Genomic DNA, 14,981 nt, shown 5'->3' on the forward strand with positions numbered 1-14,981 from the left:
CCTTGATAATGTTGTTGATATCATGAACCTGAAAGTGTTCTGTGAAGCTGAATCTAAAGAAAATGCATAACATGCCATTGTTTCTTTTGGCATTTCTTCTTTTGTTTTTACTGAAGTGACTAGTCAAATAAAACCTCAAATAATTTGTATAATCTTCTTTTTTTAATTTAAAGGTACTTTTGCGTTTCTGTTTAGGAACCTACAAATTATGTTGTCTCTCGAAAACATGTATTTTTTTCACAATTTTTCCCGCTTTTGAAATGTAAAACTCGTGAATAGACTGATATCTGAACTCTTATCATCATGGGTTTAGTAAAGTAGAAACAGATGATTCAATATATTGGTAGTATATACATTCTCTGAGAATTTACATGTTTAAATTTGGTCTCAAAATGTTACATCCATAATGCTGCAATTGCCCACCTGATAATGGACTTGATAATAGAATCAGAATCAGAAAGAGTTTTATCGCAAAGTATGTTTGCACATACAACGAATTTGTTTTGGTGAAAGGAGCATCCAGTACTCAGAAACAGCAACAACAGTACACAGAGACCATAACACAATAGAATACAGTACACAGATGATATAAATAAGGGTCTATGGGTATAAAAAAAATAAAGAAATACAATACAATAAACATAAGATACAGATATAGAGAGTAAAGCTTTGTGTGTGTGTGTGTGTAAATATGTACAAGTAAAAAAATAAGAATAGACTATTGTACAATTATGTGCTATATACAGCAGAATGAATGATAATTTACAGAAAAAGTTGTATAAAAAATAGATAGTGTATTATCTGGAGGATATAATTATTATTGCACAGAGTTATTAATTGCACGGTGTGTAAAAACATTGAACTGTTCAAGAGGTAGATGGCCTAAGGGAAGAAGCTGTTTTTGTGTCTGGTTGTTTTGGTGCTCAGTGCTCTGTAGCGCCGACCAGACGGCAGCATTGTGAAGAGATAAAGGCTTGGATGTGAGAGGTCCAGAGTGATTTTCTGAGCACTTTTCCTCACTCTGGATATATACATGATAGACTTTGCCGTTATATTATAATATAACATTTATTTTTAATTATATATATACTAGTCATACTTTATTTAAATGTTATAATAAAATAATACAAAGATATAATCCTTGTTATAGTTCTGGAGTGATAAATTGTCCGGTTTGTTTGTGTCGATTGCACGTGACGTCGCAGGTAGGTGTCGACTGCAAGTGACGTCACAGGAAGCGAAGGTGTCTGAGAGTGCAAGCCTGACAGTGCAAGTCTGAGAGTGCAAGTGCAATACGCCCTTTTCAAATGACGTCACGCATCTTCCGTTCTGTCGCGAAGCAGTGTATCATTACTTCCGCTAGCACTCCAGTTCATAAGGTGGCAGTAATGCTAAGCTGATTTGCCAACCGCCAGTAAAACTCAAGAAGAAGAAGAAGTTACTTCCGCTAGCGCCTCAGAATGGAGTTTACCAAGTGGCTTGCACATCTGCCACAAATACGTCTAGATGATGTACAACGTCTTGCAGACAAATTTTCGTTAACGACAAGATCAAAGCTAGAGAAAGGACACAAATTCTTCGTTGAACAGTACCTGTTTGATTACGAGGGTAAGTGTTTTGTTTTCTTTTTGTGTTAGCGAAGGTGCTAGGATAAGTACTTGAATACGTGTTCTGTCAGTTTTTTTCTCTCACTGTTGTTAAATTCCAGCGCGACGGCAAAACGGAAGTTCTTCTTCTTCTTCTTGTTTGTTGCAAGACGGATGATACACTGCTTTGCAAAAAGGCGGAAGTTAAGTGACGTCATTGTGAAAAGGGCGTATTCTGCAGCCAGATGCTATTGCAACCGCTAGATGTCAATGTACCATACGGTTTATTTAAATGCAACCTAACTACAGGACTGAAATTAAATAAAGTTTAAATTAATAAAATTAACATTCAACAAAGCGTTTATTTAATACAATTATTATTATACAATTATACAGTAAAATAATAATACAAATTAATATTAACATAAATTAAATAAAATACTAGCCAAACACAAACCGAAAGTTAACTGGGGGTCAGGCGCGTGCACGTCCGATGAAACGGTCTATATCAACGTCACCACCATCAAACCTCCACTAACTTTTTCTAACTTTATAAAAAATGTTTTTACTGCGTGATGAATGAATCCCCATCCACGTGTTTAGTAATCTGTGCCCATGTTATATTATATGTGAGATTTATATGAGCGATGACGTCTAATGTCCCCGCCCATGGAAGTAGACGCTTTAGCAACTTGTTAGCAACCGCCGTTTGTAAGACCCAATAAAAAATCACAAGCTGGTTATAACTGGTGTGTTTTATGTCATAGATTAAAACGTGAACATATTTAGCAATTTTTTTAACCACAGATATGATTTCAGGCAATTGATCAAAAACCCATTAAAAAAAACATAGACTTTGGGGAGATGGAACCTGAAGTGCTAAAATGCTATCTTGCTTCTGGGATTTGCATTCAAAAATACGTCATCTCTGAGGTACTCTATGTGTGCAAAAAAACTGTTGTGTGTTTTTGGGTAAATTGATCCATGCAGACCTCAAAAAGACCCTAAATCACCACCAGCAATAGTGTTCAATGACAAAACACTCTGAGAGGAAACAAGAAAACTCTCATTCAACCACACTGCATGGTCATTACATTTCCTTTCAATTTTTAGTCTTAAATCTGTTTTTCTCTCTCTCTGCAGCTGGGGGCATCGAGGCAGACAGAGCCCATTAACACTGGCCTTTAAATAATGACAGAGACTCAGTGCCGTGGCTGGCGCACTGTCATAGTGAAGAGAGAATACCAGACCGGCTTGTTTAATTTACCTCCACCCATCTGTCTCCTGCTGCAGAGCTCACGATGTATGCCTACATCAAAAACATGCCAAATCCTATTGCAAATGTGCCTTACAAGCGAAGCTGCAAATAAGCTGCATGTGACGTTGCTCACCAGGCCACGGGTTTCAAAACAAAGACACACTGCTTAGTTGAAAATCATGTTTTACAAAGGAAATTATGACTGACAGGAAATAAACACACCCACTTCCTGCTTCTCTTTCTAATGCTTTAGTCATCAATGTCTTGTCTCTGTGCGGAGATGTTTTAGCAGATTTCAGGCATGTGAGCGAAGCCTGGGTGGCCCCTAATTCAAACATACAAATGGATGGGCAGATGGACATCTTTTATGAATTAACCAGCGAGACGATCTTGTACGTAAGATGGGAGAACAGGATTTATAAAAAGTCATAACAGGGACTGATCTGAGACATTTGGGGATACTTGTCAGAAGACGCAAGATGCTTGCAGGAAAACAGGTGGACAGGTGGGCTTTAGTCAGGTGGGCAGCAAAAAATAAATAAATCGAAGAGAAATTAAACTGTACACAAACTTAAAAACGCTGAGTCTAGACCAGCCTGTGCCAAGAAGTGTCAAGAGAGCACACATGAGCATAAACAGAGAACGGGGAGCTAGCAGACAGGCTGTCTGTTCACCCAACAAAGAGTGAAAGTCAGGCAGACTATGAAAACAGTCAGGTAAAATGTCCCGTTAAAGAAAGGTCAGCGATTTTCTGTGTCCTTACGTGACACGGTGGGAAATCACAGCCCCTGTGATCGCAGGAAAAATCCACTTCAGTCGCAAAATCTATTCGCACCTTTTCCACGGCTTAACAATTTAGAGCACAAGCGTGTGGCAGGTCTAATGAGGCTCTAACACTGCCGGGCGCCTGAGCGCACATTCTCGCCTGGCTGCTTCTTTTGGCAGTGAGAGTGAGAGTTACCTGAATGAGTCCCAAGAAGATGAAAGAGGGGAAGAAATGCAGCCAGAGAAGAAAAGAAGAAGAAAGATGCCAAAAGCACTGTGGTACATTGCGTACAGGGCTAAACACCTGGCAGAAACAAACATCAGCTGCGCTACTTAAACGAATTGTGTAAGAAAACTACAGCGAAGCAATAAAAAGACTCAAGCAAAACACCCATCAACTTTTACAAACCATTTCAGTGTTACTGTCTCGCTTAGTGTTTGGGCCAACAGATTACAGTTTCTTTCGTGGTACGATATTATTTTGATGGTTATTTATGGAGGTCAAAGACATTTTTATGTGTGTCAAAAGAGGCCTCCTGTATAAAATTTTATTCTAAGATTAGATATAGATTTCATCATTGTAGTGTGCGTATGTACAGTCAAGAGCATCCGCAGGGTTTGCACATATTTATGCTAAATTTCCTTTTATAAATCCCAATATATGCTAGGAAAATAGTGTATGCCCGTTGCCCATTTTATACATCCGGCCCAAGAGCTGCATGACTGATGCATCTTTGAAGAGATAATTCAGCAATGAAAATCAAAATTCTGCCATCATTAAATCACCCTCATTATTTCAAACCAGAAAAACTTTCTTCTGTGGAACATTCTTGTGTAACAACATCTTGCAGCAGCTTATTTGGAAATAATACAAATAATAAACATTTTGGACTGCCAACACAGAATCCCTTCACTGCATGAAAAGTAGGGATGCGCCGATACCAGTAACAGTATGGGGCCGATACCAAGCTCATGTACTCGTACTCGTACAGTGTACACATATAGATACACCGATACCAAAGACCAATACCTCACGTGACATACCTGACAGAACTGACTGACATTTGTGCTTTGAAAGTTTGTGACAAGCACATAAAATGGTCTTTTTCATTATGTGTTTTGAGGCAAAGTTAATAGTTTCAGTGTGTTGTGCTTGGAAAATTGCCACCTCACCAAAAAACCATACAGGTAGGCATCGGTGTTGGTATTGGAATCGGCGAGTACCAGAAAAAACATTGGCACTCGTACTTGGTCTTTAAAAAATGGCATCGGCGCATCCCTAGGCTTGTTCCTTTTTCATCCATAAATCAGAGCAGCACAGAAGAGTGATAGTTCACCCAAAAATGAAAATTCTGTCATCATTTACTTACCCTCTTGTCATTTCAAACCTTTATTACTTCTGTTTTTCCGCAGAACACCATAGAAGATATTTTGAAGAAAGTTGGTAACCGAACAGCACTTGCCCCCATTCACTTCTATTGTATGGACACAAAAAGAACGCAAGTGAATGGGGACCAGGTAAAAACAGTTTATTCTTCTACATATCTTCCTTTGTGTTCTGCGGAAGAAAGTCAAACACGTTTGAAATGACAAGAGGGTGAGTAAATGATGACAGAATTTTCATTTCTGAGTGAACTAAAACTTTAAAAGCAAGCATCTAAACTACAGTTAGCATCATTTGGTCTTAACATATTCACACTGTATTCAAATAAAAAGTGATTCAGTTGATGGGTTCAGTAATATTCTCCATCTAATCATCACATCCATCAGTTGACATTATTGCAGACAATTTGAAATGAATAATGAATATGCCAAAACCCATCCACTGGATAACAGAAAGGAAAAACAGAGAAATAGAGAGCGCAAGAGTGAGTAGTCATATCCAACAGCGAGTGGCTGCGAAAATATTTCTAAATGGCAACGACGACAGAATTGGAGATGGATAGTGCCCTGATTCAGTCAGCTTTTGTGTTCCCCTCCCGCTATTTTGGAATGACAGAGCATTAGAGAGAGAGAGAGAGAGCGCTGATGGAAAGTTTGAGACAAAACCGCAGGAGGTGATACTGTGCGCGTGCACATGCTTTCATGAGCAGAAAAAGCGAAATGTCAAACTCGGTGGCATGTGTCTCAGCAGACCATAGACATGTAGTGGCAGCGCTTTGAGGAAGCAAATATCGAGCGATATACCCTTTCCTCTTTCTATTGCAGACAGATGGTCTAGAAACTTCCCATTTAAGAGGGGAAACACAGCTAACCCGAAAACACCCATCGCTGCTGCAGCAGCACCCTCTTAATCTGTTTATAATGTGCCAATGCAGTTGATCCAGACATGTGTTGCTTTTGTTTGTTGACCCATTTAAAGACATTTAATATATGATGACATACACTTAATGCTCAGCCTATGGATATAACATTGCTTTAAGCTCTCGACCAAATCCTATCCGAGACATTTTAGTCAGAGCACTGTAGCGACGCTTTCAATGAAAGACCTGCTGCAAAAACTCTCAATGAAACACTCGTCATTCAGGTGAGACTAGAACAATGCATCGCATTTTATTACCGCGGTCATTATGAACCCCGTATGCGGTTTCGATCAAACTCATCGGACAGCTTTACAGTTAACTAGCACACCGTATCTGAGTGAGGAAAGACGCGTCTATTCTCCGCTCCGGATCTGTCAAGACGCGATCTCGCGCTTATGGGCAGAAGTTGATAGTCCGGCAATTTGGTTACCTGTCAGCCTAGCAATCGTATATTCACGTAAACAGAGAGCGCCAATACCTGTTGACTCCTCCTACTGCCGTGCTGCTTGCTAGAAGTTCAAACCCCCGGAGGTTTTATTTCTCTCCAAAATATCGTTCTTCGCCGGTGAGCCGTTCGGATGAAGCACAGAGAAGGCGTGGATGAATTTTGCTCAGGCAAACCGAGGGTTCAGCTGATGTAGCCAGTGCTTACTGGGCGGCAGAGGAATGATGCGCTGCACGGAACGGAGAAGCAGCCATTGCGGTCACGTGCACGCTGGTGAAACCGAAAACCGGCCAGCCCACCGCCGTCTCCTCCCATCATTAGCTTCCGCGGTGTCACTTGAGGGCACGATACCCATTGAACATAAGCTCAGCTGGTGCCTGCCTTTACGTAACCACGAGGAGGGTATTAAGCATGAGAGGCACTCTGTTATGGCATGGCTGTATTTCAGGTCAATTTTGCAACATTAAGAGGAATTTCACAATCAGCTATAAGTTTTTGTAAGGTTATAAACTTGCTGAAAAGCGTTCCAAAAGGCTTTAATCAAGATTTGCATTCTGTTTTTGTGGTCTCATAATAACAGATGCGTCAAGATCATCGGTGCATGCTGTGTGGAAAAACAACTGCAAACGCCATTGATCTTGTTAGATGGCCTGCATTTCCACAAGCTCTGAGCCTCCGTATGAAAACAAGGGCTCTGTTGCTATGTTGCAAAACATCCTCATTTGCAGTGAATAGTTTAATTTGGAGAAGAAGCCATCCGCAGCATAGCTTTAATAAAACAGACTGGATAGAGTTAGATAGCCGTGAAAGAAGTAATGCATCACGCCAGTTTGTTTGACCCAGCAGGCATCAACAGTCCTCATACTTTTCCCTTTTCAAAGTGTTCGGTCCTTTGGCACGGGCCTCTGGAAGGTGTCGTCAGTTTGTCTCCTCTTGTGTTGTTTACGTGGGGCAGTATTTCCAAGTCACAAGAAGGCCAGCGGAGCTATTTCTAGGAGCAGCATGTGCCTCGGCATGTTTGTTACACATCATTGTACTATATTACTGGCCACTGGGGCTGACCCTTCCTATAACGCAGTGTGGCTTTGCAAATAGTGCGACTGTTGAATGAATGCCAAGACCTTTTTCCTATATGCCCCATCACACTGCAAATGAGGGGACGTCCCGATAACAGAAGGAAAAAATAAACTGTTAGATGGAGTCAAAATCACATGTGCTGCGCTTGTCTTAAGGGCTTAAATGGCTGTTCTAATGACTCTTAATCTTGTTCTGTATGTTATAAAAATTTTAATGTGAGACATTTGGGGGGGAATCACTTTCTTGTTGGTTCTTTATTTAGAAAATGGCTAACTAAGATTACAAGCAAGTGCTTATATTGTAGATATAATCTAATCTATCTAAAATGGTGCTTACAGTCAAGACAACCATTGTGATCCTCATTTAATGCTACTAGACTCTAGCCCTGATTGTCAAACAACATAGAACACCTATATTGTATATTAGGCGTTAGGTGTTTTTATTTCATTGTCTCTTGATCCAGTTGATGTACTGTGCAACTAAGTGCTAAAGCCCAGTCATCATTTACAGTAATGAATCCTTAGGTTTTTCCCTTAAAGAAATTGTTTGGCCAAAAATGCTTCTATTGATTTTTTTAACCTCCAGTTTCATCCCTGCATGCAGAGAATTACAGCGGAGGGAAAATATTTAGCAATAAACAACATCAATTTCGGTCTGTTATTTGTACAAACCTGTTGTACATAGCTCAAATGGAGTTATATGGGAAAAAATACAGCATACAGGTTTGTCATGACAATGTGTGAGTAAAGATTTAATTTCTGTTTGAAGGAAACTTTTAATATTCTTGTGTACAACTGAAAAATTAGTAAACCTGGCCTAATTTTTCAGATCCTTTTGCCTCTGACCCTGATGAGCAACTGTGTTAACATGTAAGTGTGAGGAAATGTCAACCCTGCAAAGCATTAAAGGTCCAGTGTATGAAATTTAGCGGCATCTAGTGGTGAGGTGGCAAATTGCAACCAACGACTCACTCCACCCCTGCCTTTCGAAGCACTACGGTGCTTCTTTGCTGAAGGAGATAACGTATTTACGAAGCACACTTTGTAGGCAGTTTGTCCGTTTAGGGCTACTGTAGAAACAACATGGTGAATTCCATGCAAGGAGACCCACGGCGTATGTTTATAGAAATAGCTCCTTCTAAGGTAATATAAACATAATGCTTCATGTAAGGTCTTTATACACCTCTGAACACATAGTTATGTATATTATATTGCATTTCTGTCAATAGATCCTCCAAAAATATACACACTGGACCTTAAAGTCCCTCTCATCAAGCTTCCTTTTTGTCATTATTTAATTGCACATGGCTCTGGCTTAATGTCTATGGTCTGTGTGTTTCAGCTACAGCAAACACCTATAACCCTTCTGTGTTGACGGGTCACAAGACTTGACCAGAGGAAATGAGCTGGGAACACACGCCTGTGAAGATCCTATCGGAGGGTGGGAAAGAGCTAGCACTCTTTAGCATCCCTGCACTTCAAAGAGCAGTTTTACAACTCATCCACACACGCCATTGTATACAAAGGTAGGCAAAGACAGTCACACACTCTTAGACGTGTTCATGCTTAAAACCAAAGTCTTCTCTGAGGAGAAGAAACAATTTCATGATGCAAAACTTTAAAAGCTAAAACACAGCTTCACTTTTTTTGAGAAATACACTTTGAAAACGTTTAGCCCTGAACAGCAAAATCAGCTTCATGGGGTTTAGGCTGTCTGAAAGCATGTGGTAAGCCTTGTGGAATGTTTTAAATGACTCCCAGATGCGGGCAGTGAACGGGGTTAACCCTTTAGTATCAAAAGGCAATGGAAACGGGTTTAGTTTAATTATAAATGGATGTTTTGTTGTGCTTTGGTGCTTTTCGTTGATTTCTGTTTGAATTATGAGAGTTATGCGTATCAGTAAGACTAAATGTTTGCATTATATGCGGTTTACACTTATATAGTATGTTGTTATTGTTGTCAAGAAGCCGTTCCAAGTTTGGTCAGCTTTTTTGGGGGTCTGACTTACACAATAACAGAGTGGGACATTAAAACTTTAAAAGTTTTAACATACAGAAGTTACGGCAGATATCCCGACTCACAAACACTTGTTCAGTCATCTTAATACTTCACAGCTGATGAAGTAGCACATTGTTGTTATTGATTTTATGACAATAATTATTCGTGTTTATTGCACTATTCATGTCATTTATTAGCTTTCAAACATGTCTACAGTTGTTTTATTGGAGTATCAACACCCTTCATGTGTGAAAACTACAGCTCAATATGACGGCTGGTGCTTTTGGTTCAGAGAGAGAAAGTCTTGTGTTTGTGAAACTGCTGCTTGGGAGGCCGATCATATCGAAATGACTGATATCCTTTAAAGAAATGAACTCAAGAGCCCTTTCTCTCACCAACCACTCCCCCTCTCACCCCCATCCCCGCCCTTCTGTACTCGTTCGCCTGCCAGAACAAAGCCCTGGAATGAAGCCCATTAGGCAGACTGATAACAATAGACAAAACCAAGTGACTGTGGAAAAAGTTAAGAAAAAGGATAGAATGTAGGTCGGAGGTACTTCCATTAGACAGGACAAGTTGAGTTACTCCGAGGCATTTTGTGGGGAGGAGAAGTTAGTTTTTTGATGCGAGGAGATTTCTCTACTGTACTTCGTTGTACAGTACAGTCAGTTAGGAATTGTTTAAAACCCTGAAGTTTTTCAAAAGACACTTTGTATAGTATAGGACAGAGACACGGGTTTAGTCTTTTGTTATGGTGCTTTATCCTGTCCTGTCCAACATTGTTATTTATGATGGTAGTGGACAGATCTCTAACGCTTGCCATTTTATGCCCCTGCCTAATGCTTTTTCTCCTTGTGTGACAAAACTCACCCTAAGACATTTCTTCAGGCTACACAAAACCCCCAAAATGCAGTCTAATGGTCAGAAAAGAGACTAAATCTTCCGACTTGATAGCCTTTTACAGGGTCAGACAGCTTACACAAGCATTTTTGGCTCTTGCAACATTCAAGGAATGATTTAATACCTGAATAACTGAAAGGATTTAGGAACAGTCAAGGGTGGGACCCTATATTTTAATGTTACCTTTTATTTCCATGCAGTCTGATGGGACCATATGACTTTTTATGGCACTACAGAGATTTGATTTGTTCTTGAGTCATCATAGTCATCTTTATGATATTTATATTATACTTTTTTTACTGTTTGGTTTGTACTCCGCTCAGTCTTCAGTTTCTTTTCATGAATATGAACTTCTTAAAAAAACAGTAAAAACAGTGATTTTCTAGCAGCTGGGGTGCCATAAAAACGTTTGTAAAATAAAATGAAAAGTTTTGCATGTTATTTTTGTAATTTGGCATTTTTACCGCGTTTAATAAAGAACATGAAAATTCATTAAAGTAAAACAGTAAAATTCCTTAAAGGTCCAGTGTATGAAATTTAGTGGCATCTAGTGGTGAGGTTGCGAATTTCAACCAACGGCTCACTCCACCCCTCCTCCCTCCCTATGGCAGCACAGCACTGAGATGTCGTCGTGTTTTCACTTCTTTGCCGAAGAAGATAACGTATTTACGAAACTCGCCCTGTAGAGCAGTTTGTCCGTTTAGGGCTAGAAACAACATGGCGAATTCCATGTAAAGGGACTCGCAGTGTATGTAGATAGAAATAGCTCATTCAAACATCTTTCATTATGTAAGGTCTTTATACACCTCTGAAGACATATGTTTATTATATTGCATTTCTGTCAATAGATCCTCCAAAAAATGTACACACAGAACCTTTAAAATGACTTTTTTTACAGTGTAGTTGAAGCATTTCCAAGAGAAGAACTTGTGTCTATGTCCAACCTACCCAAACAAAGACCTCATTTTGCCCAGTTTCTAATCCTGAAGACCTAATGAAACCTAGTGCAGTTGTGAGAAGCAGTTCTGTAATATTTTGAAAGGATTTTCTCATACTTTCCAAATTTTTGCTTTTCATCCATTGACTACATTCTCTAGCTATACACTAGACTTGTCCATGACCAAAACGCCCACTTGACTTGACATCTCACTTGACATATTCCCTTTTTGTGTGCGCCTTTGATAAAACAGTCCTAACAAAGACCATTATTTCTCTAAAGGTATCCAGCGAGGCTACAGTAGGTACAGATTGATGGGCATGAAGCACTCGATTCGTCCTCTCTTCTCAGGGTAACTAATCTGTTGAAATATATCCCCATTAGGCACAGTAGTTCTCAGAGGCAGTGAGTGAATGGCACCGCTGGCCGGTGGAGAGGACAGAGCTCGGTGATGACAAGCATAATGAGGGTGATGAAAGTGTAGACAGGGCACACATGGAAGACAGACAAAATGAATTATTCACCGCACTTACTGCTTCCTCTCTTGTCTTCTTCATACGTATGCTCTGCACATCCACTGACCCACATTCACAGGAAAAAAGTGTCCTCGAGATATACTGAATGAGTGCATTGCTGATATTTACTTGATTCATGTGTATTTGACTCCTGTTTGTCTAAATCGCTTTTGTCAACACTCAACAAAACAAGCAGGATCCACTCGGATTCATCTTCAAAACATATTTGTTGGTTTCTATTAAGCCCATCCAGTGAATTTTTGTGTGTGTTTGTGAAGGTGGGTGTATTTGGGGTCTAACACCAGGCCTCTCTGCCTCTTCACAAACACACATTCACTAGCTCAATAAAACTCAATAAAACTGAACAACTCTCTAAACTGCAATTAAAATCCTAGGCACTAATTAGGTGGAAATGGCTTCTTGTTAAAAGGCAGCAAGTTTAAGAAGTGGACTCATCATGCCTGCCGATCTTTAATAGCCACTTCATTTACCTCCTGCACATTGCAGGCAATGATTTGCTTATTAACAAGTACATTCACTTTTACTCCTGACGAACATGTCAACATGCGTTTGGAGCAGATGTTGGAGAGACATTCTTGTTTTTAATGCTTGTCCAGTTTGAAAGCTTGAGTGTGACAGGGATAATGTGCTGATTCCCTTTTTAATTAGTTATTGATCAAAGCACTGAGCCTCAACGACAGCAGGCGAGAACAAGAGTCTTGCTTCTGTTACAATGCAAAGAGAGATCATTGTGCTAGACTGTATTGATACATTTATGTGCATGTGCTTGCGTGATTGTATATTGGTCTAAAAAAGAATTTGGTTACAAATGTCAGTAGGTGATAGCTGTGACCTATAACACAAACAAACAACAGAAATACAAGCACAGCATTTTGTAACTATTATATGAAGTTGAAAAATCGCATGAATTTGTGTGATACCATTCATACATTTCTAGTATGATCTGTGACATTAGGTTTAGGCGTTGGCCTTTATTCTTTTTCTCTAATAATCGTACATTTTTGGATGATTCACATCACAAAAATTCATACAAAATTCTTACATTTTGAGATTAAAATGAGATTCATTTGAGATTAAATTGAAAATACCAAAAAGTATTATGGAATTACCATGTATTTGGACATGTGTAACGTAGGCCAGCGAGAGAGAGCTGTGCAAAGTAACGCTGCCTTCACATGCTCTCAGAAATTAGATAATTCCAACTTCAACCCGGAAGTATTTATGGAACGGTAACGGTGCTCTTTTAATGTTGGCAGATACTTGTAATATTTTAATGCTACTAAATCATTAGTAACATTAATGTTGTAATGTTACTAAATACTTTTAATGTTACTAAATCCAGATGTTACTTTCGGGTTGAAGTGGGAATTATTGAATTTTTCCGCGAGCACGTGATGGCAGCATAAACCTCATCCCCGACCAACAGAGACGAGTAGGACCAGTTACACATGGCAACCAGAGTTATTATAGTTTTGTTTTTGTTCTATTTAGTTTCATTAATATTTCAAAATAGCTTTTATTTGTAGATTTTTAATTGTATTTACATTTTTAGCTATTTTGTTTTGTCATTTTATTATTTATTTCTTTATTTTTTATGTTGCTATTGAACATTAATACATTTTTATTTTAGCTTTATTTTAGTTTTTGTTTATTATTATAATTTTAGTGCTTTAAAATAATTTCTGTTTATTTCTGAGGCAATTTTTCCATTTTTCGTTTAGTTTAAGTTTTTCTTTTAATTTTAAGACAATATTTTCTTAGATTTCAATGAACAGAAACATTTTCAAAGTTTTAATTTTAGTAAACTAAAATAACATTGATGGCAACAGGGTAATGCCATGTTTCTTGGCCTAATACCATGGTATTTCTAAAGGTCCAGTGTATGCAATTTACCGACATCTAGCGGTGAGGTTGTGAATTGCAACCAGTGCCACACTCCACCACTCCCTTTTGAAGCACTACGATGACTGACACAGGACAAAGTTCTCGTAACATTCTCGTTTCTTTGCCGAAGGAGATAACGTATTTACGAAACATGCTCTGTAAAGCAGTTTGTCCATTTAGGGCTGCTGGAGAAACCACATGGTGAATTCAATGCAAGGGGACCCACGGTGTATGGTGATAGAAATAGCTCATTCTAAGGTAATTAAAACATAACGCTTCATCATGTATACACCTCTGAAGACATAGAGGTTAACATTCTATCAATGAGCTCTCTCATTTGTACGTTGCTTTGGATAAAAGCGTCTGCTAAATGTTGATATAAATAAAATGACACAATAAATTCATCAGATTTTTCATGTCCCTTGCATTCCCTATCTACATAAAGATGTTCTCACGTACTCCTGCCTTTGCCCTGGCTTTTTGTTTCCTGAAAGAGTCCTCCTGTGTCCATTTTAGGACACAGAGTCCACTGGTGCATAAAGACTAGCTGTCGCTTCACATTACAGGCAGTGGGCGCTCGGCCCTCATGAACAGGAGCCCCTCACAAAACACACATCCTCTCCTCCAGAAGGCCCAACAATATGTCTATGCAAGAGGAAACGGTAGCTTTAAAAAAAAACACCTACACCTTCTGTCATTTTCATTCTTAATTTGAATTCCTCTTACCTTATGGGTGAGTGACACTGTGTTGAATGACAATCTTTATAAAGATTCAGATATCCGTTTTATTCGTTATGTCAACCGTCCCAAAACTTTGCTTTACACCCAAAGCATTTTGAATAGAAACGCAGAGGCAGGCCCATACCACTGCCTGCCGTTCACCCCCTGTAGTACACACCAACCCAGATCTGCACTGTAGAACACATACGCTTGAAACCTCAGCCCACTTCTCGCTGTCTCTCACGCAATGCTCCTCGCCAATGGCTTCCTGTTCCTCTTGCTGTTGTTTATTTGGTGCCCAAGCACTATCATCAACACCCTCTCAAAGCAGAAGTGAAACCTAGGTCACTTCAGGCCATTGCAGTTACTCCAGGGGCACAGACATGCCCGCAAAAAAAAGAGAAAAACTCCCTTTACAAAAAACAGATGGAACTGATTGAAGTTTTGTTCAATAAAAACTTTAGTGGGGTGGTTTAACATTTAAAAACAGCATACGTTTTCTTTCCTATGAAGAAATCAGTGGTGCATGTTTTTGCAAATTAAAAAATATTTATTGTCATAATCTTTGTTTA

General features: G+C 39.2%; 1 protein-coding gene across 4 annotated transcripts in view; it reads right to left on the reverse strand.

The window, feature by feature from the left end:
• rarab (retinoic acid receptor, alpha b) overlaps positions 1-14,607 on the reverse strand; it is a 115,367-nt gene extending 100,760 nt beyond the window's left edge. Inside the window, exon 1 of one of the 4 annotated variants that reach the window (XM_057345727.1) lies at positions 14,416-14,607. The gene's annotated coding sequence lies outside the window, so the exon portion shown is untranslated. Of the gene's footprint in view, positions 1-4,979; positions 5,000-6,390; positions 6,700-14,415 lie in introns of those variants that run through there. The other 3 variants (XM_057345726.1, XM_057345731.1, XM_057345728.1) reach the window with 3 other exon arrangements.
• Between the last annotated feature and the right edge of the window lie 374 nt (positions 14,608-14,981).

Source organism: Triplophysa rosa, linkage group LG11, assembly GCF_024868665.1.
Source record: "Triplophysa rosa linkage group LG11, Trosa_1v2, whole genome shotgun sequence".
NCBI lineage: Eukaryota > Metazoa > Chordata > Actinopteri > Cypriniformes > Nemacheilidae > Triplophysa > Triplophysa rosa.